This window comes from Cyprinus carpio, chromosome B7 (assembly GCF_018340385.1).
Source record: "Cyprinus carpio isolate SPL01 chromosome B7, ASM1834038v1, whole genome shotgun sequence".
NCBI lineage: Eukaryota > Metazoa > Chordata > Actinopteri > Cypriniformes > Cyprinidae > Cyprinus > Cyprinus carpio.
In genome coordinates, this window is record NC_056603.1 from 37,599,712 (window position 1) to 37,622,022 (window position 22,311).

Here is a 22,311-nt window from a genome sequence, read left to right on the forward strand (position 1 = left end):
GAAGTTTGATCTCTACACTGACCTGGGTCACCAGTAACAAACAATGGAGGGCGCTTTGCTGGACAAACAAAGTAATTATATCATTTAGAAGCGTTTCATCTGCGTTGTATGTTCTAAAAAAAAAAAAAAAATTCATATCTGCGTCATATTCGCCGATACCGATATGTCTGGAACGGGCTCATATCGGCCGATAAAATTGGCAAAACAATACCAGTCGGGCTCTAGTTAAAATATTACCCTATTCGCATGCGGTGTCTTGACTTAACCAAAACATTTGACTGTTTTGAATGTGTGTTGCTACATAATGTTTACTGTTTTTTTTTTTTTTTTTTTTTTTTTTTAATAGTAGGCAGCATTCTATGCATACTACACCATAAGAAGTGTGCTAGTATTCTTTACCAATGATGGTGTTCCGGACTTCGATTTTTAAATTAGTAGATGAGGTTCAAGTGAAGCTCTCATATCAGCGCTCCTTCTGGCATGTTTGTGGGAAATACTATTATCAGGAGCTGAATTTCCATTCCCCGCCCCTGCCTTCACAGGGAGGAAGTTCAAGAGAAGTAATCCAAGCTCTTTTTATTTGTTGGAAAAAACAAATACTACTTCTTATTTGCCCTACTGATCTTCATGGATGCTGACAGAAACTGTTGGACTCTTAGCATGGTAAAAGCGGTTGTTTCTAAAATTCTGAACCAAAAATAATATTGTAATTATCTTGTAATGGTAATTGTTGATTTTTGATTAATCCCATTAAGTTAACATGCATTTATTTAGAATTATTGCATTCCTATTTAAGTCCACTCCATCTGTTTGACGTGCGCTATGGCACTCCTTTAGTAAAATCTGTGACGTTCAAATGAGATTATACTTTACTAAGTTGATATACTGTCCAACCTTTGTGTCATATTTGAAAAGATATTGAAAAGCAGGATTTAACAAACCATTGAATGAATTGCCAAAAACTAGTACAATCCACAGCAAATGCTCTTCAACACTCTGTTAGTTCCCAAGCCCCCCCTTGAGGATGCTAATTTTCCATTAGCATAGCCAGTTTGGCCTAAATTGGGAGCAGATGCTTCTGCAAGGCCGATCCCACTCCTTCCTCCCGTTTGTTATGTCTGTTTGAGGAAGCTATACGACCTTGGCTCAGACAATATGAAGAGAACCCAAGGCCAGAAGCAGTGCTAAATGTATTCAGGCACAGGAAGAGCGTGTACAAGGTTCATTAGCTGTATACCTACTTGTTCTGTTTGGACTAAATATAGTTTATGCAATAGCCTAAGCAGTTTGTGCATTAATAAACAGGTTATTTTAAGGCAATGATTAAGTGCCTGATAGGCATAGTGTCCCTATGAGCAATAGTGAATGGACACTTCCATGTCATTGGACATATTTTTATCTCGCTACACTTTTAAAAATAAAGCTCCCATAAAAGGGGATTTTCCTCTATTTAAAAAAAGGCAGCTGCTGTTTGCACTAAGTGTATATAGGGATAGAGGCTATTTACACTAAGTGAAAATAGCATATTTTCTTAGCGATATATGCTATTTACACTAAGTGCAAATATCTATAGATTCTATTTACACTATGTTAAAATAGCAGGATTTTCTGCTATTTATTCTACTTATTGCAAATAGTGGCAATTATCTGCACCTCAGTATTGTAGTACATTATAAAACCGTATGCAATAATAACTTATTGAGTGTAAATTTTAATTTGAATTCAGATTATTAAATGGATGCCACCTTGCTGGGACAATAAAGCCCTCCGTACACCTACCCTAACCCTACCTGATACTTTATTTTCAACTTTTTGATTATTTCCTTCATTTTCATTGAAAATAAATGCTGTTCTTATGTGATTTGAAATTTGAAAAGGGAGAAAATAGTTTGCCAAAAGGCGGATTCGAACCCGGTCGATCGCGTCAAAATGAGTACGACACACGTGTTACTATCTGCGCCACTGGAGCTGACGACTGTCTTTTGTAATGTTGACTAGCTGAACCAAACGTTGGTGGGCGGAGTTAGTGTAAATAGCCTCCGCCAACAAGGCTGGCTATTTGCACTTAGTGTAAATAGACACTCCGTTAAAAAAAGGTTCTTTATTGGAATTTGTTTTAATGAATAACCTGTAACATCCATGTAACCTTTCCATGCACAAACATTTCTATATGGTGGAAAAGAGATTATTCAGATATTCCTTACACGAAGAAATGGTTCTTTGAGAGCTGTTCACTGAAAGGTTCATTGAGGTACCCAAAATAGTTCTTCTTTGGGATTGGATGAATATTTTTATAGTTCCTTTAACCATTGGTGGAAAAACCGGATTTGATTTATTTATAGGAACATTAGTTAATAGGGTCTAGTAGGCCCTTAACCACCACAATAGGAACTCCTAGTGACGTAGATGTATATTAATTGGCTGAATGCATGCCATACAAAACAGTAGCACCCACCATTTTGAAAAAAGCCATGTAAACACACAGTTTACATATACTTACTCTATGAACTAACTCCGCAGATATGGAAAACAGAAATAGATGGACCTTTAGTTATTGACATTGTTGAATGTAACACTTAAATGATGTCACTGTCAGCTGGCTTATGTCCCTTCAAAGTTCCTACCAGCAGTGCGAATGCAATACTTAGTTCTAAAAAGGTCACCCTGGTCGCTACTACCCAGGTCAAATGCCTCTACGTTCTTAAAAATAAAGGTTCTTTATTCGCATCAGTGGTTCCACAAAGAACCTTTACCTTTTCATTCCACTAAAGGTTCCATCTGTGTTTCATTAGCTCTGTACTTGTACTCTGCATATTGACAGTAAAGTTGAATCTAAAAAAAAATCAATGCCAATAAAGAACCTCAACATTCAACCAGAAACAAATTAGTGGGAGGACCTGGGTGACTGTGGCATCATTTTTGTGTGTGTGACTCCACCCAGACTGGGGCAGAGAAGCTTCTGCCTTACCTAGGTTGCCTTAGGCAGACAAAGACGCTCAGAAGTGAGGCTGGGCTACGCTGGCTTCTTCTGTGAATTGGAATACAGGATTACTGTTCCTGGGCAGATGTCTTAACTGTAGAGGCCAAGGAGTGTTGGGTCGCAACAGGTTGCTGGCAAGACCATAGTGAAATGTTTATGGAATATATTTTGAATTGCCTTTGCTTAGTTTTTTGGATTGAACTTGAGGGCCTGTGCCATGTAGAGCAGAGACTGGATAAACTAGTTTCTTCTCTGGCAAGACTGCTGTCTTTGGTTGTCTTCATTTGTTGTAACAAAATTGTGCTGTTACTGACTACAGTTGTTGGCTCTATTTGATTTCATGTCTTGTTCTTTGCAGTTTACAGACAGCAGCCGCCAACATTCCGTGCTGCAAGGGTGACCCCAAAATGTCTTCCAACGGTGATCTGCAAGACGTTGGGAGCTGGGACAGCTTCTGGGAGGTAAGTATCCCCAACCGCAAATGCACATATGCACACAAATCTTCCTTGCAGAGTGGGCCGCATACTGTGGTGTCCAGCCAGGGAGTTAAAGACTACAGGAACAGATCCTTGCAGACCTGACATTTCCATGAGCTTTCTCAGAGGTTTCCGCCCTGGCAAGATTTGTAGTAGTTGTACCCCCTTCTCCACTGTTTCTTCAAACATGCTTGGATCAGGTCTATACTTGCCTTGGAGAAAACTAACAGATGTAAAGTGCTTTTAGATAGTAAAGTGAAATGTTTATTTTGCCATCATACTCGTCACTGTAATGCAGAGAGTAATTTAGGGGAGAATGGGGAGATTGTGCTACTATGTAAGATGTGTTGCTCCCCTAATCTAACAAACTGTGCTTATTGTTTTTTTTATCATTATGTATTTAGTAAGGGCCCTTCATATACAGCAGCCTGCAATTGAAAGATGTGCATGAAAAAAATATATGCTATAAGTTTATAATATAATATAAATTTTGTCACAACCATGTGTAAAAAGTTCAAATGTATTGGTCAATTGACATTGTATAAAACTGTAACAATATAAAGATTAGCCAATTATTTATTTATTTTTAAATGGTAGCTAGGGTAAAGTTTGCCAAATGCTTTGGGGTAAGCTGTGTCAGTGGCTCACTAATAGCTAGTGATTGTGAGCTTTGCCTTCAAATGCAGGAAATGTCATTACAAACACTATTAGAAAATGTTACAATTGCTTTACTTCTAGTGTTCTGAATATTAATAAATGTAAATAATCTGCAGCAAAATAAGACTTTTGGAATTGGATAGTGTACTAGTAAAATGAATTTTTCTAATTTATTTTTATATTTTTATTTGAGAAATAAACAATTCATATATTTCCTTATAATTCAGCTTACCCCAAGTTTTCTGAGATTTTGTTATAAAGGCCATGCTTTTGTAGATCCTTTTTTTCTCATTTCATTTGATAACAGAAGTATAAATACTGTTCTGTTTAATTTCATTTCGGTTTTAAGTTAGAGTCATAATGAATCTAATTCTAAAATCCTACATTCCTACATTTAACCTTTTCACTGATAATCCATGGTGTTAACTGTTGTGACAAGATCATTGAGTCAGTGAGTTCAACTTGAGAACCGGATCAGTCAGATTTAGAAATGGAATGACTCTAACATGACTTTCGTTTGTCAGCCTGGGAACTACAAGAGGACGGTAAAACGCATTGACGATGGCTACAAAAACTATGCAATGAGCTGGTCAGCTGCTTCCAGGAGCGGGCCAAGATTGAGAAGGCTATTCCCAGCAGCTGAGTGACTGGGCCAGGAAATGGAGGGGTGTTGTGGAGAAAGGTGAGCGTGACTTTTAAGTCTCATCGTTCATCCTCCTTAGATAGATGCATATCCCTCTACAGTTACATCAACACATTCTGTTCCCATGAGCTGATAAGTGCTTCTGTCAAACCCTTAATAGCTGCACAGTAGTTTCTAAGTTTGGGGAAAAGGAGGTATGAAAGTGTAATATGGAGTTGTGTCATCATGTGTCAGTGATCTATCACTTTATATCATTCATCATTCCTTTAGCAACCGGTGTATATTGGATATACTGGATTTTGACTACACTACCTGCATTCATGTGTTTTGAGCACTTTGCAAAAATAACAGCAAAACAGTAAATCCTAAATTGCTGATTTGAAAAATAAACTGTAAATGTATGCAGTTTAAACAAACCACAGTATTTTGGATTGACCTTATGAAAAGTCAAAGGATATGAATGGATTAACCTCCCAGTGAGACCCTCAGGCTGGCCACATATTCACTAACTAGACCACGTGACCTTAAATGGCAGACACACAGACCTACAATTATTATACAGTAAATTTAGGCTTTTAAGCAATTATCCAGTGGTTTTGAGCTGACAGATAAAGCTAAATTCTTATTTCTGTCCTGCAGGCCCACAGTCTGGGACTCTGGAAAAGGCCTGGCATGCTTTCATGAATGCGGCAGACAGACTGAGTGAGATTCATATGGAGCTAAAAGAGAAACTGGTTGTTGAGGACAGCGAAAAGATTAGAAACTGGCAGAAGGATGCCTTCCACAAGCAAATGATTGGTGGATTCCGTGAGACCAAAGACGCCGATGAAGGCTTCCGCAAGGCCCAGAAACCCTGGGTCCGAAAACTGAAGGATGTGAGTCTCCTCCTGTGCAGAATACAAAGCCATTAGTATGGATTTCATCCATTAAACAATGGCAAAGAATTTTTGTTGGTGTTGTTGTTTTTTGTTGCGTTTGTTTTCTTTTTTTTCTTTTTTTAAATTGGCAGCTCACCCAAAATTATCTGATCTGATGTTATCATCTACTCATCGTAATGGCACTTGACTGTCTTTTTTTATGGAATGTAAGTTTAGTTGAAACTGAAATCTTTTTTTTTTCCTTCATACAACTAGTAGATGGTAATCAGTGACCAGTGATTGTCAAGTTGACCAAATGACAGATGACTGGCCCATATGATTTGTTCGTTATATTTCAAGTCTTCTAAGGCCATATGATAGCTTAGTATATAGTTTGACCACCAAACATGTTTGGTATAACATTGTTGAATAAATGATGGCAGAATCTTTATTTTTGGGTTAGCTGTCCTTTTAAACAATGTTTTAAGAGAATCATGTTTGTACTTACAGTAACAGTATATTTTGTAATTATTAAATAATATGGCTGTGTAAATATCTTCTCTGCGGTAGGTGGAGTCTACCAAGAAAGAGTTTATCATCAAGCCCGGAAGGAAGAGCGCACGGCATTGACCCGTGAATCTCATGCCAAGGCTGACCCCACCAAATCCCCAGAAGAGGTCCGCAAGTTCACAGAGCGCCTGGAGAAATGTACCCAAGAGGCAGAGAAGGTAGCATGAGAAAAAGCATAGACACAACAGTTTTTCAGTTTTATTAAGGATTATGGTCATTTTCACGTTGGTAATTACTGTATTAGCTTGTTTACAACTGTCCATGTCTAGTCTGAAGGAGATGGGTGGGGATTGAAATGACAGAATTTCCATAAACTTAGACAAGATAAGGCTTGTTTTGTTGCTTGTGGCAATAGTATGGCCCCTGTGACGATGTCTTTCGACTTGTTGTGACAATGCAAAATTATGGGTGTGAATAACATGTTGTTGAATGTGTAGTTTCATTCATAAAAATATACTTCCTGCAGTTTCTGTCTCCTCAGAGGGAAACATCACCTGATTTCATGTCTTTAAAAGGATTTTGCTCAAATTTTTCTATAATTTATAAAAGCAGACTTTATTTTCTGTTTATAGAGTCGTGAAATTCATTTGCATTTCATTAAGCACATGCTTTGATCCAAAGTGACTCATAAATGAAGAAAGTTGTACAGCTTGCATTTCAGATTCAACAACTCTCGATCCAAACATTGTGAATATGCACTGGTCCATTAGATGTGTTCTTAGTATACTGAACAGGAAATTATTATCTTTGGAATTGACCTTGTGAAATGTGTCCCATGACTCTGTCCCATGAACTTGCACATTTGTTTGGATGTTTTCCCTCAGGCTAAGGAGCGTTATGAGAGAGCCCTGGAGGAGCTGAATCGCTCTAACCCACGTTACATGGAAGACATGGAGCAGTGTTTTTGAAATCACACAGGAGGCAGCAGAAAAAAAGAGGCTTCGCTTTTTTAAAGAAGTGCTGCAGGACATACACCAGCACATGGACCTCTCCAGCAATGATGGGTTAGTCTCTCTGCTTCACTGTCTACTAGATACTTATCTTCTTGGACAGCATCCTAATCAAAATATTTGATTTGAAACTCGACAACAAATCACATGCACCACACAAACACTGCTTCAGTAATTTAGAGTCCAGTAGAGTCTAATGCTGCTAATGACTCTTTACTATGCATAATAAATATATAGTACACACATTGTAAAAAAAATTTTAATTAGATTACAGCATTTTAAATCAGTATGTTTTAATATTTAATATAGTATGCATATATTAATAATCTGCATTTTCCTTGACTTTAACCAACTTCTTGGCTAATAATTCTCACTGGCTTGTCACTATTTGGAAAAATAGGCTAATTTTATTACAATAAATTGTTTTCGTTGAGTCAGTACTTTTTGAATTAATATAATTTGTCAAGATTTCTCTGTCTGGCATCTTAGATTTTTTTTTTTTTATGGTAGCACTTTATTTTACAGTCCTGCTCCGCATGTACATACTATGTACTTGTCATAATATTTACAAGTACTGGATAAAAACTAGGTACTTACCCTGAACCTATCCCTAAACCTAACCCATGTAGTTATAATATCAGTTACTTTCTTAGGTAAGTACAGTTACGTGCACATATTGTAAATAAAATGCAACCAATTTTGTTTACTGAGCTTGATGTAGTGGATTCTGGAGTTGCTTTTTCCTATTTTTAATAGGAATAGATATTTTCATTGGTACCTTTTGGAATTGGATAGAATAATGTACTTACAGGTGACATTGCTTTTAGCTGAGTTTATCCATGAAGATTTAATTATCTTAGAAGGCAGCAGAATTTATCTTCCAGTTGTTTTTAGCAGTCTACAAAAGCTGTCTAGTTGGGTGGCATGCTAGAGTTTTGAAACCGAGCCACTGAGAGATTGACAGGCACAGATTTCGACACCGTTTTGAGTTGTTCAATTTAAACTGACATGAGACAAATGGGGAGCTCTGTCTCAAACTTTACTCAATGTCAAATCCTGATTTATATCAGCAATTTCAGTAACCTCAGGCTCTTAAAAACAGTTTCCGGTCATTTGTGTGTCTCATAGCTAAAAACTTAAATAAATGAAGAATGTTAACCATTAATAAGTGCTTATTTGTTTTTCCAGGCCCTCTGTTATCGTTATGTTTACTTACTGAGGAATTCTGAGCGTCTCGTTGACTATTAACCAGAAAGCTAGGGTAACTTCATGTATCCTTTTTGTTTTTTAATCAGTGAACAAATACCTCCTTTCATTTTGTGTTTCGGTGTTAGTTTAACCAGCGTGGAGTTACGTGTTCAGAATAGCAACAAAAACAACACCCTTCAGACCTGTCTCTGCAGTTTTGCACAATTGTTTACTTTTGTTGAGCTGTAATTACAGGGCTGGTGCTGAGCTGTGTGGTAATCATATATAGCATAGTTTCATGTACAGGAATCTTTGTGCTTACTTTATCCCTCCCTCATTCTTTGTATTTCCATGGTACTTAATGTTCCTGCCTCTTTTGTTCTGTTAGCAGTGGTTATGAATCTAAAAACTAGATTTTTTACTTTTTTTTTTTTTTTTTTTTTTTTTTTTTTTTTGCTTGTCCAAACAAAACTCATCAACAGGATACTAAGGTATAGTGGGTGGTTTTAGCATATTACTATGCGGCCACTAGGGTCTATGCCCATCCCAAGTATCTATGGCTCATTTTCCTCTGGTGCACTCTTTTAAGAAAATAATGTGCAAAAGTTGTACCTGTAGGGGTACAACAGCTTGTCACTGGGCAGTACCCTCAAAAGGGTATCTTTTTGTACTTTTACAACTAAAAGGTTCATAGTAGTGCCTAAAAGGAGACGTATTTAGATTTTCAACCAGCTTTGTATTGTTACAAATACAGTGTCGTTAGCAGTGGTGGACAGTAGCAAAGTATTTTTACTTTGTTACTGTACTTGAGCAAATTGTTCAAGTATCTGTGCTCTATCAGAGTATTTTTGTTTTGGGAAACATTTAGTTTTTCCTTCATTACATCCCCAAAGCATAATATCATACTTTTATAGCATAGTCTGCTTCGCTTTATAAAAACAAAGTTCCTTTGACCTGTAGAAATCGCCTCCTCTGAAATGCAAGAGCAATGAACCTGTTGAAATGGTTTTACAAATCACACTGAACTCTTCATTTGTGAATCTAACTGATCTGATTGCTGCAGTTCTCAAGTCAGCAACTCACTGATTCATCAATCCATTCAGAATGACTCCAAATGAGCTGTGGATCTTAGGAGCTTGAATGTGCGTGCGACTGATGCTGATTTTGAGTATTAATTATTGTAAATTAAAATAATTTTAGGTATTTGTACTGACAGTTATTTGTAGACTAGGCTAAATCTGCTGCAAAAGGGGGAGCTGTTTTAATCCCATTGAAATGCAATGTGATGTCTGTACATTGCATTTATATACTATTTACACAAATGGATTTTTTCCTCATTTGTAAATAACAGGGGTATATTTAACATTTGTTTGCATATTTGCATGATCAGTAACAAACTGAAGTTTTATATTTTGATAGTGTATGCTTTTGCCGATCAATACATATTAATTGTCTGCACAAATCTGTCTTATTGGCTTAGTGGCACCAAAATCCAAAATGCGTTATGGTTGTCAAGGTTTTGGCAAAAGGGAATGACATAACCATTTTCCTCTCTTTTTTTCTAGTCATGTAACACCAATTAAAATAATAAATAAAAATCACATTTCTGCTGCTAAAATACCCTTGTTTTAGTAAAAGCTTGTATTGCCAGTGGTGCATTACCGTTTACGTAAATATATGTCTACTACAACAAGGTACTTATATAAGGTAATGTACTAAATTGTCTCTTAAACGGAATGGTACTTGTTTTTTGACACTATGCAGGATGTGTCTAAAAAAATTTCTGTGTCAGGGGCGTTAAAGGTATGACCCGTATTAATAGCAATGTTTGTCTTGGCAACAACCATCATTTAAAGTTGATGATGTTGGCTGTGTTTTTTAAACACACACTTCCTTGTGCATAAATAAAGCCTGTCCTGACAGAGTTTGTGGAAAATCCCCATGCAGATTTCGAGGCCTGTTCCGAGACCTCAGCCAGACCATCAACGCAGCCAATGACGCCGAGGACCTCAGGTGGTGGAGGAACACCCATGGGCCCGGCATGAGCATGAATTGGCCCCAGTTAGAGGTATAGTAAGTTCTCTGCTCTGCAAAATACGGTTTTGTTTAGAATATTTGCTACATCACAGAATGCCAGGAAACACACAAACCAGACTGCAAACATAAACGGTAACATTTGCTTAGAAAAGATACAGCATTTAATGACCAAAACAGTGCTGTGGAGTTGTCAGCCATAGAGCAGTTTTGGGCCCCGGGCTCCAGTGGTGGTGAATTTCTAATGGGCTGAGCATGAATGAGCTGTTGTCTTTGCACAGCCCATGAGTGGGTTCTGGAATGTCAGATCCCTCTCCCTAATGCCAATCCTTCCCATCCCTCCCCACAATACGAACACACACAGACACACAGTGGCAGTGTCAGCATCTCCATTTGTGTAAATGAGGTTTGTACATAACACAACTGTGTGTGTACAGATGTGTCATGGAATCTGAGTGTCTGAAATTTAGAAATCCTCCATGGTGTGAATGTTTAATTGAGCAGTAGGAGAGTGAATAGCAGTCACAGAGCTAAAACTAAGCTTTTAGTCAGGTTTGCCCAGGTAAGTGACACCTCTAGAGGAAACTTCTGGCATCCTCCCTGTTCTGCCAGCACACTGGAGTCCTTTGTGTGGCTGTAAAAATGCACAGACTTGCTCTCCCTGCACAGTGATAGAAGGCTGACTGGACGATGGTCCCACATGTGACTGTGAATGTCATAGTCACATTGTGTGACTGATCTGTATTCTTGTTCTGCTTTAAGGCAGAGTTATTTACACACACACACACCAAACAGTATATTTTTGTTTTGAACTTGTGTTTTATTAATAGGGAAAACTGGATGTGAAGTAATGCAGTGACAGTATAATGTAAATGCCTTTTTATAGCATTGCCATTGCTTATTGCTTGTAAAACACAAAATCCTGTAAAATTTGCGTGCACACATTATGTTCTATTATTAAAATAATATATAAGATTATTTATACTTTAAAAACACAAATGTTTGCAAATGATTGATTTTCACATTTCATGTTTTAACAGGAGTGGTCGCCAGAAGCAAACCGTTCCATCAGCCGAAGAGACAGAAAACAGTCGTTCTGATGACGTGGTCACTCTGACTAATATTGTCTCCGCGGGAGATGAACCCCCGAAGACTCCACAGGAAACTACGAGGTACATCTGATTACTGCATGCTCATATGCTCATGCGCAAAGAAAATATTTATATCTTTTATAATTATGTTTGCATTTAAATAAAAAAATGTAAATGTAAAAACAATGTAGTTCATTTAAAAATAATTTGAAAAATGTAAATTATTATTTAAAAATGTGTTCAGTTATAGATAGATAGATAGATAGATAGATAGATAGATAGATAGATATAAAAATAGTTTGATAGATGTATATTTTTATTTATAAATTTTATTTTAATTAATGCATTTAACCCTCAATCAAGTTTAATTTTTTGGACCTTTAAATTCAACATTTCGGCCCCTTTTAACAGTTCAGTTCTTTGTGGGGAAAAAAAGTTGATTAAACTGGTGACAACTGAGTTTTTAGAAATTAAAGCAATTGATCTAATAAATGTGTATTTAATTTTTTGTAAAAATCAGGCCAATATAATGACTAATACAATTTAATGATATCAAATAAGGTGCACCAAAAATTGGTGCAACATGAAAACAATATTTCCTCAAAATTATTTCAAAAATGTAGATTTGTCAGCCACCCAAATATAGATACACAGATTCTTGAGTTTCATATTCTGCTACAATAATAATCCAACTTTTAATTACAGTGTTGTATTTAGAAGTGGAGGGTTGCTATTGTTTTGTTTTTTTTAATTATCCTGGCAACAGCTCTTCCCTGAGGGCTTCACTCACTGCTTATAGAACCAACAACACCAATTAGCACTTAGTCAGCATATTCAAACTGTTTGTGTACATATGTGTTTGTGTGTGTCCATGCTTTTTTTTTTTTTTTTTTTTTTTTTTTTTTTTTTTTTTTTTTGTTAAGGTATTAGCTAAATGAAGTGCCTGGAAAGAACCAAGAAGGTCTGGTACAGATACTATAGATGGCTCATGTTTGTGTGTTGTATCTGAATCTCTCTCACAGGGAACACGAGCACACAGGAGAATGCCTGTTTAATTGCAGTATTAAATGTGGCCTTCTGCAGCTTCCTGCTTATTAGTGTGGTCTCTGTTGACTCTTAAACCCACAGGTGGCTTGAGGCGGATGGCTATTACGAGAACCTAAGAGGCTATGCACCAGGAGTGTCAGTGCAACTTTCTCTTTTTATTGACCTCCTCTCTAAGAGTACAAACAACAGCTCTGTTCTAAAACCTAGTAAGCATCCTACCTAGACAGTATTTTAAGGAATCATGGATACACGCCTTACACAAAGGTTGCTGCAAAAGTAGGCAGCAATGTTATGCAGTAGTGATACACAGACTCCGGCAACCGAAAAGATTTAGTCAGAAATTCATCTTTGGTTTTCATCGTTGATTAAAACTGTGACATTCAGTTAGCGCTTCTCAGACGGCAGCTTTTGACTGTGTCAGTGGCTATTTTGTGAATGCAAAGTGGATAAGCTACAACAGATAAATAGGGTTGGGTACTGAAGACCGGTTTCCAATGTGGCACCGGTACCTATGTAACCGGTATGTACCGAACCGAATCAGAACACAGATTTCGGTGCCTCATTTCAGTGCCTCATAAGTGCATGAGCGATCGATTGAAATATTTGTCCTGGTTCTCCGAAATGTACGCAAGAAGCATGGGCGTCTCTAGGCTTTTTTTAGCAGTGCTATAGCTCCATAAACTGCACACAAATGCACAATCGCCTCAGAGTCAGTCCCCTTAAATTTCATATGAAAACGGCGGCAGACCGGTGTCCTCCCTGTCTTTCAGCTCGCTCTTCAATCGGCAGACCGCGGCGGAGCAGCGTGACGGGAATCAAACAGAGGACACAAGGTGTGTTTATCGATAGATTGTACATCAACATCTGTATCTGTGCAGTTCTTTGTCATAGTTTACAAAAGGTCACGAGGGAGCAATCGGTTTCCCATCTACTGTAAAGTTTTCGCTCCGTTCACCGCTCATCGCACCACAGCTGTTTCCTCCAGCGAAAATCTAGCCCTTAACACACATGAACGCATACTTTAATTATACTTATTTAAATATACTTAATTTAATTATACTTACTTTATACATACGCTACTATGCAAAAGTCTTAGGCACGTTATTATTTTAATTTTGTGGAATGGTGTTCGGCCAGTTATTTATATCTTTTGTTGTAGTGTGTCTGTTTTGCTGTGGAGACATTTAGTTTGTCTCAGTTTCATCTGTTTCTTCATGTAATCACAGCAGATTCGATGATGGTGAGATCAGATCTCTGTGTGGGAGCACCGGCTGTTGTCAGACTGCTTGTGCATTTCAAAATCTCACTAGATTATTATTAAAATTGATGGCAAAATTAATGTTTTGAAATGTAACCTGATATTTCCTACTGGACACACTACAGCAAAAGATATAAACATAACTGGCTTAAAACTCTTTTTTGGGGTGAAAATACTAATGTGGTCTAAGACGTGCACAGTACTGTACTTTACAAACGACATTGTTGCTACTTTATAAAGAATTACCACAAAGTCCTTCACCAGAACTGATTAAAGACAGTGACAGACAGCAGTCATTTTAAATGAATATCAGAGTGATTGACAGATACAGTAGAAACATTATCTGTGGTTTTGTATTAAATAATGACCCACATCATGAAATACATTTATTAGCCTTAGAGTAAGGAAGCACAACTTGGGAAATGAAGAGCTCCAAGGAGCTGTGAATGCTATGGATTTATTTTAAAAATATTTTTCATGTTTCTTTAATGTTTATCCATAGTTTTTTTGTGGCTCTGTTTTTTTTTTGGTTCAGGCACCGCTTAGTAACCGGTACCGTTTTAAAAGTATCGATATGGCACCGGTATCATAAAAAACCCAATCTATACCCAACCCTACAGATAAATGGGTCAGTTATGTGGATGCTTGGACTGTCGATTTATTTTTCTTCATCAGTCATTTTGATAAACTGAGATGTTTTTTTTCCTCTCACTGATTTCACTTGTGTGAACCAAACTTCTCTAAGTTAAGCATTTTTGAGGTTCCATTTACTGTAGGCTTAGAATATTGTCTTAGAAGACAGCTGCCTATGTAGGCAGCAAATAGCAAGGTAGCTCACTAGGTTGTGGAACAGAGCTAAACAGATCTTCTAGATGAGAACATTTTGAGATCTGTTAACATTATGTGTTTTTTGTTGTTGTTGTTGTTGCTATTAAGATGAATCAAATGAACCCATCTGATCCCCAGTTCCCTTGTGAGAGCCAATCATTTGTGAACATTAGTTCCAAGCTAAAAATTGTTCAGAGCAGTATGCTTAAATCAAGTTTTTAACAATTACACCTTTTATTTGCTCCTTGCAGTCTCCTCTGAAAATCAGCATGTGTCCTTGTTTCTAGTACTGCTTTACACTTATTTTTCTCTGAGTAAATATTGAAGGAATGTTCCGGGTTCAGTACAAGTTGTGGTCTATTGACAGCATCTGTGGGGCAAGACATTAGACAGAGATAAACTTTACCACAGTTTTTGAAAGTATTGTCACGAAACTTAAACAGTGTGACATGTGTGGATACCACATAGTTTATGTACAGTGAAGTCCACCCAGTGGGAAATGTGTTGGAGATGCATAACCAAAAGTTAATCCACCTGGAAAAGTAGTTCCACCACTAAAAGGATAATTGAGACACGATTATTGCATAAATAACAAATTTTAGTATGGAAGAGTTAGTAAGTGCTTTAACAAAAAAACTGCCTGCACATATCTGCTTTTTAAGCCCTCTGGAATGTTTTGTTCCTTAAGCCCACAGTAAACTTCAGTTATGACACAGACATTTGGTGTATGAATACAGCCGAATGCATAGCCTTTCAAAAGGTTTTCCATTTGATGGCATGCACAGACACAGGCAGTCAACACATGCTGCTGACATTTATAAAGTTTCATCCTTATCCAGTGTCTGCACTATTTCTCCAGGAGTTATCACTGACAGAATGTCTTTGACTCTTTCTTAACTCTCACACAAGCTCATCAGCACGGTGCATCTTCAGTAGTTTGGTGTTTTTCCATCTTGAGGTCTGCGCAGGAACAATTTTTTTTTAAATATTCCCACCAAAAATAAAAAAATAAGTTGTTTTTTTCAATCTGAAACTCTTTGATCACTTAATGCCAATTTCCACATGCATAACTCTTCTGACCTCACCTTGTTGCATTTGTCGCAGCAGACAAAAGGAAGGTGATTTCTTCTCCTGTTAGCTATAACGAAAAACCATTGTTGTGCAATAGACTTATAACATTCTGTACCTTAAAAAATACTTAAAAAAAATATATATATATTTTAGATATTTGTAATTTGCATTTCTTCCACTTCCCGAGTATGTCATTATCTTCCACAATGTTGCCAAGTCAGTGTTTTTTTCTGTGGTATTTGGCTACATTTATGTTGCTGCCATGGGCTGTTTTTTTTTTTTTTTTTTTTTTTATAACCAATTGACCCTTCACCAGGAGTTCGACTGACACGAGATCTGACCAATCATGCTACTGAATCTGCAATTTTGTCCAACAAACAAACCAGACAGGAGGGTAGATTCATGCCGGTGGTCTTGAACTCCAAAAATGGGGTGTATTGACTTTCCGGGGCTGAAACAAAGAATACCTTCTGATGTTCATTCATACATGCTTCATACTATAACTAGTAAAGTGGAAGGGATGATCGTTTCAAATGCCGCTTGAACTGAGGCGCTACAGTGATGTCACGACACAAAACGTTATTTATTGTTTGAATATTTTAAAAACAACATTTTGAAAGCTGAGACTTTGTTTCATACCAAAAGTAACCTGCTTTGTCTTGTCTGTCGGCGCGTTGTCAGTTTTCTCTTTGCTCTGTGACATATTTTTTACTGCGTGAGAACATGATGTAGCGGGTGAGCACCATGGCTTGACGGACATAGCAACAATAACTAAGGGGGGCGGGTCTTTGTGAAGGGTCTGTTGAGCTAGTTTTGAGTACCAATTGGGCTGGTTTTGTTATGCGGACCTGGCATCCCTGATCTTCCACTTCCACTCAGCGATTCAGTAATGAGCTGGATAAAATTGACATCTGTGCATTGTGTGCATACGCTAACCAAAATATACTTTGGGCTTAAAGGGATACTCCACCCCAATATGAAAATTTTGTCATTAATCACTTACCCCCATGTCGTTCCAAACCTGTAAAAGCTTTGTTCGTCTTTGGAACATAATTTAAGATATTTTGGATGAAAACCTGGAGGCTTGAGACTGTCCCATAGACTGCCAAGTAAATAATGCGGTCAGCGGTCAAAGGAATTGTTGAATAAAGTCATTATTTTTGTTTTTCTCTTCTTCGCTTATAAAAAGTGTTCCCGTCTCTTCATATAAACCCAGATTGCACGTCTGATGGCAGATGGAGTGTTCTGATGACGTCTTTCATACCTTTTCTGGACCTTGATACTGTTATTTACTTGGCAGTCTATGGGACAGTCACAGGCCTCCCGGTTTTCATCCAAAATATCTTAAATTGTGTTCTGAAGACAAACGGAGCTTTTACGGGTTTGGAAGGACATGGGGGTAAGTGATTAATGACAAAATTTTCATTTTGGGGTGGAGTATCCCTTTAAGACTTAACTGCTTGCGCATGACTAATGTGATTTTTGAAGGACATTGAAATTAGTTTCTGTGATAATCCACAGCATGCCACAGAAAATAAAAATTCAATTAAATTGAATTCCTTCTATAAATTTGAAACTTTTCAATGTTTTTATGCTGAACTATCACTGATCACCTGATAACCAAGTTGCCAATCTTCCCACTTTCTATTAAAATGATTTGTCCATGGATTTTGTTCAGTTTTTCTAATTCCCTTTTCTTTTTAAACAGGGCAGGTAAAGACTACTCCTCGGACTGGTCTGATGAAGAGAGCCCCAAAAAATACATCGCAGGCAACGGGGTTGATGAGGAGGAGAAGGTAGTCGGGGTTCGTGTTAAAGCGCTGTATGATTACACAGGGCAAGGAGGCTGATGAGCTGAGCTTTAAAGCAGGTATTAATCCCTACTAATGCTTATTAATGCCACACACATGAACATACACATGGCTGCGGCTTGTGGATTTCATCAAACCCCTTTTCTTTGTTTCGTCCCTTGCTCTTTCAATGCCGTGCTGTGCATGGTTCTGCAGTTATTTCAAAAGGCATTGTGGAAAGGATGAAATGAAAATGGGATTGTCAATCTAAGCATGTGCGCATGTGTGTGATTAAACCCTACATGTTTACATGGGTTTATTTGAGAGACTGCTTCCTCACATTTAGACAAAACCCATGAAACCGCTTTGGAACTAGTGAACTGACACAAAAAAACAATTTATTCATTTCCAATATGGCTGTTCTAGAATTTACAAAAATTAAAAGCAACAAGTCAAAATGGGCAAAGAGATAAAACGCTTATATTAAGCTGATCTGAGCTGTTACACTTGAAACAAACTGTTTGCTTTCAGTGGAAAAGGAATCGAATTAAGAAAAATGTTATCCTTTGACCTTGTTTTTATCGTTTTCCAGAGTAAAGTTCACACATCAGGCTTCCTAATAAATCAATAGTTTCCATGGGGCGATCAGCTGATCCCTGCATGTAATGAACTAACTGAATTCAAAGGCTTCCCAAAAGTCACTAAATGGCATCAGTTAGGACAGTGTTAAAGCAGAGCCCTCCACTCTGATTGGCTCGAGGTCTTTTGGATCCAGCTTAGTCTGAGTTTAGGTGACGACTGACTTTAATCTTGCCAGCAAACCAAATATATTTAGCATTAGTGTCTGTGCTGCAGGAAGCTGTGAAGTCATGTAGAATGAGGGTAAATCAAATCTCAAGGTCAGAACTAAATGGCCAGGGCAAGAATAATGAAACGATCTCATTTGATCTTGTTTGCTAGAATAGAGCTTGATAGATGAGCAGGTCCCAGGATCCACCTGGAGGGTTTTTAAATCAGCATGCACGCTTTAAATATTATATAGAGCTTAAAGGATACATTCAGGTTATTTATGAATGCAAGACACTGCCAAAATCCATGCCAGTCAGCAACTCTAACAAAATCTGCAATAGCAGACATGCCAAGCGTGACACCTGGTGGTCATTTACTGAACTATTTTTTATTTTTTTTATCACTCAAGTAAAGTAGATTTAAAGGGGTCATATGATGTGATTTAAAGTTTTCCTTTCTCTTAGAATTGTTACAAGCTCTTGGTGCATAAAGAAGATCTGTAAAGTTGCAAAGACTAAAGTCTCAAATCCAAAGAGATATTCTTTATAAAAAGTTAAGTGTCAACCACTGCTACCTAAAACATGTCTACATCATGATGTAGAAAGATTTGCATAATGCCGCCCAAATGTTCACTTCCCGCAAAAAAAGAAGGCGTAACTTTTATTCTTGCTTGTTGCCGCCAGCGCCATGTTGTGGAGACGCTGTGTTTTTCGTTGGTGTGAATTCGAAGCTACTTTTATTTTGCCTTCCAAAAGATCACACGACTAGAATCTGTGTTCAGTGGTTCAGTTGTATTTACAACACTGTTCTGAAACAGTTCAACCCAAATATTCAGATGAGTGCGTGGCGCATCATTTTGCGGAGGAAGAGGACTGTGTCCTGAGAGAGTAGCCTACAAGCTTTCCGGTGTCCGCTGTTTCTATAAGGGGGGCAGTTCCAACTTTGCAAGGACAGTCTGGCGCTGTTGACTCACAGCCTGTAAGTACGTTTACATATTTAAAGAATGTTGCCATTGACGATTTTCAACGTGAGTTTTGAGCAGTGTAGAGTAACGCTTGTTTGTTTCTCCGATCACAAATCACTGTATGCAACAAATGCCTCGTTTGTAAGGGGTTTTTTGTTTTTGTCACGTCGCGCCTGGAGATGGCATCACAGTATGGTAAGGGGAGCGAACTTTTCGGTCACACACTTGAGGTATTTCGCGGCCAATCACAATGAACTGGATAGCTGGCCAATCAGAGCAAACCTCACTTTTCAGAACGATGAGCTTTTGAACGATACTTTGTAAAAATCGTTTCGGAAAGGCAGGGCATAGAGGAGAAACAATGTACAGTATGTGGAAAATAATTTGTTTTTTGAACCTTACAAACCTCAGAAACACAATTGCATTACACCAAATAGTGTGTCTTTTTAGCAACATCTATATGACCCCTTTAAAGGTGTACTCAGTATTTGTGTTTGTTGCATTGCCCGATATCACAGTCATCTTGGATTTCTGCTGACACCTAGTTGTGTGGATGTACAGTAGCATGATGCTAAAGCTAATGTTTTCAGTTCAGTATTATTTATTCCTTATGTGTAAAACTTTCTTTAATGACAGAAAAACACCGTGTACCATTAAGTTCCTACAAGAACTATAAAACGTTCCCTTAAAAATGTTTCAAAGCAAATCCTACAATATTTTTTTTTTCAGTGTTCCTCCACAAAAACCTTCATAAGGGAAAAGGATTTTTGAGGCAGTTTAATTATTAAAGTTCCCTGAATACACGCTAGAATATATTCAGGCGTTTTCATTTTTAACAGTATAGGTGCATAGAGATAAACTGACCTTGAAACCTGGTTTACGCTTGATGTGTCTGTACAGGCACGAGGGTGGTGAAACACAAAAAGTGACATCATTGCCAGCACTTGCGAAACTGTATGTTTGACTCTGCAAGGCTTGACTTCACAATCATGCACATCCCAGTATGGAGCGATAGTTAGGGTTCACTAATATTACAATTCTGTCCAGTCTCAGTAAGCCTGAAATGATTTTCATTACTGTATAAACCCATAAATGTCCAATGGAAAAATTTAATTTCACAGTTTTAAATTCTGTTTTAAAAAAAGAATGCTAAAACACATTATAATGTACCCCACTGTTCAAAAGTTTGGAGTCAGTAAGGTTTTTTAAAAATGTTTTAGAATGAAGTCTTTTATGCTAACCAATAAAACCTACTTTTTACATGATTGTCTGACTAGCAAGCAACAACATTTATTTGAAATGGAAATATTTTGTAAAATTATAAATGTCTACACTGCGTAACACCTGATTAATTTAATGCATCCTTGCTGAATAAAAAAAATAATAATTTATGGCAGGATGAAATATTCAAATTCATTTTAAGATTTGTAAAAGATAAAGTTAACACTGTTAATAAAGTATTAGCGTTCAAAATAGTAGTAGATGATGTGCAAATGTAATGTATACATTTTAAATATATATTAATAGTGGATATTGTGTGAGCATATAATTTAAAATTGACTTCTAAACAGAAAAAAAAAAAATCTCCATTATAATACAGTATGGTACAGAGCCATGTAATATGGAAAATTATAAGAAGAGAAATGCAATCTGACTAAAACAAAAACACCTGCCCATGCATCACGTCAGAGTGCTAGAATTAAAATCACCTTTGAAGGCGGCTGTGGTGTTTGTCCCATGTAGGTGAATGTGATTTCACCAAGTGCAACATCCTTGTTTGATCCTGGAATTCTGATGTTTGTGTCGGACAGGTGAAGAGTTAATGAAGCTGGGTGAGGAGGACGAGCAGGGCTGGTGTAAAGGACAGCTGGTCAGCGGAGAAATAGGCCTCTACCCTGCTAACTACGTCCAAGTCATCACATCTTGATCAGCCGCTCCGGCTCTGGACGACCCTGACCCACACCTTCCCTGTGACAGCCGTGAGGACCTACGCCAGCTGTGTCGAATACACAGCCACACATCTGCATGATGGATTGAATCCCACCATACACGAGGAGATCAGAGAGCGAGTGCGCAGTTCAGTGGTTTATTCTTTGTTTTCGCTGACACGCTAGAGCACTTTGAGATTAGTTAGGCCCCCTTTGTCCTTGTGCTTATTGAAAGATCAGTGCCTTTTTTGTAAAATGCCACAGACGTTCAGAACACGGCTGAATGGACAGTTTCACTTTGTTCACAGGAAAACGTGCGAGTGTTGTGATAGATAATCATTAGTAGTTCACATTTCAGTTACGTATGAGAATCATTTCAAGTATTTGATCAAATCTATTCAGGTTTTGCGAATCTTTGATGAGAAGTGTGTGTGTGTGTGTGTGGATATTTTGTGTAATATGTTAGATTTCTTTGGCCGTAGTACAGAATTGAAGGATTCTTCGTTGCATATTTACCTTTATGTTTTTCACAAAGATATATGGATTTTATAATATACAAACTATTACTGGGCAGATTCTGGAGTCTTGGATTCTTGTCAAAGGATTTGGGAGGAGATTCTAAAATCTTTTCAGTGGGATTGTTTTACTTTCTGTTTTTATTTGGAGCGCTGGAAATTTTCTGTTGTCAAATGAGAGAAAGTTTAAGAGAATGGGAAAAAACCTCTGGACTTCTTGTGGTCTTGATAAGTGCTCATGGGAAATATTTCCATTTTCGTATGCTCTGCCTCCAATGTGCCCCACTGTGAACATGGTTTTACATGAAACTACTGTAACAGCCCATTCTAATCAATGTAAATAAAAATACCAAATAAAAGTGAATGAGATTCTTATTGTATAGTGGCTGTGATGCTGCATAAACATGAAGTGAAGTTTTACATTAATGGTCTTAAATGATTTCATTAAAGTTGTTTCTAGGAGTTTTGTGGTTTGTAAGTTGATGTGACAGTAACTGATGTGACAGTTCAAGTGTCAAAAACTATTTCACATTTTATTTTCTAAATCTTTTATAATTATGCATGCAATTTTGACATTTATAGTAATTTTCAAGAATTATTTGAACTGCAAAAATAAATCGTAAAAAAAAAAAAAAAGTTGAAAGGCGATTTATGATGATAAAAACATGGATGGTG

The 22,311-nt window shown here is 37.4% G+C and overlaps 1 pseudogene; it reads left to right on the forward strand.

The window, feature by feature from the left end:
* Positions 1 to 2,565: 2,565 nt before the first annotated feature.
* Positions 2,566 to 22,098, forward strand: LOC122138029 (annotated as a pseudogene).
* The last annotated feature ends 213 nt before the right edge of the window (positions 22,099 to 22,311 follow it).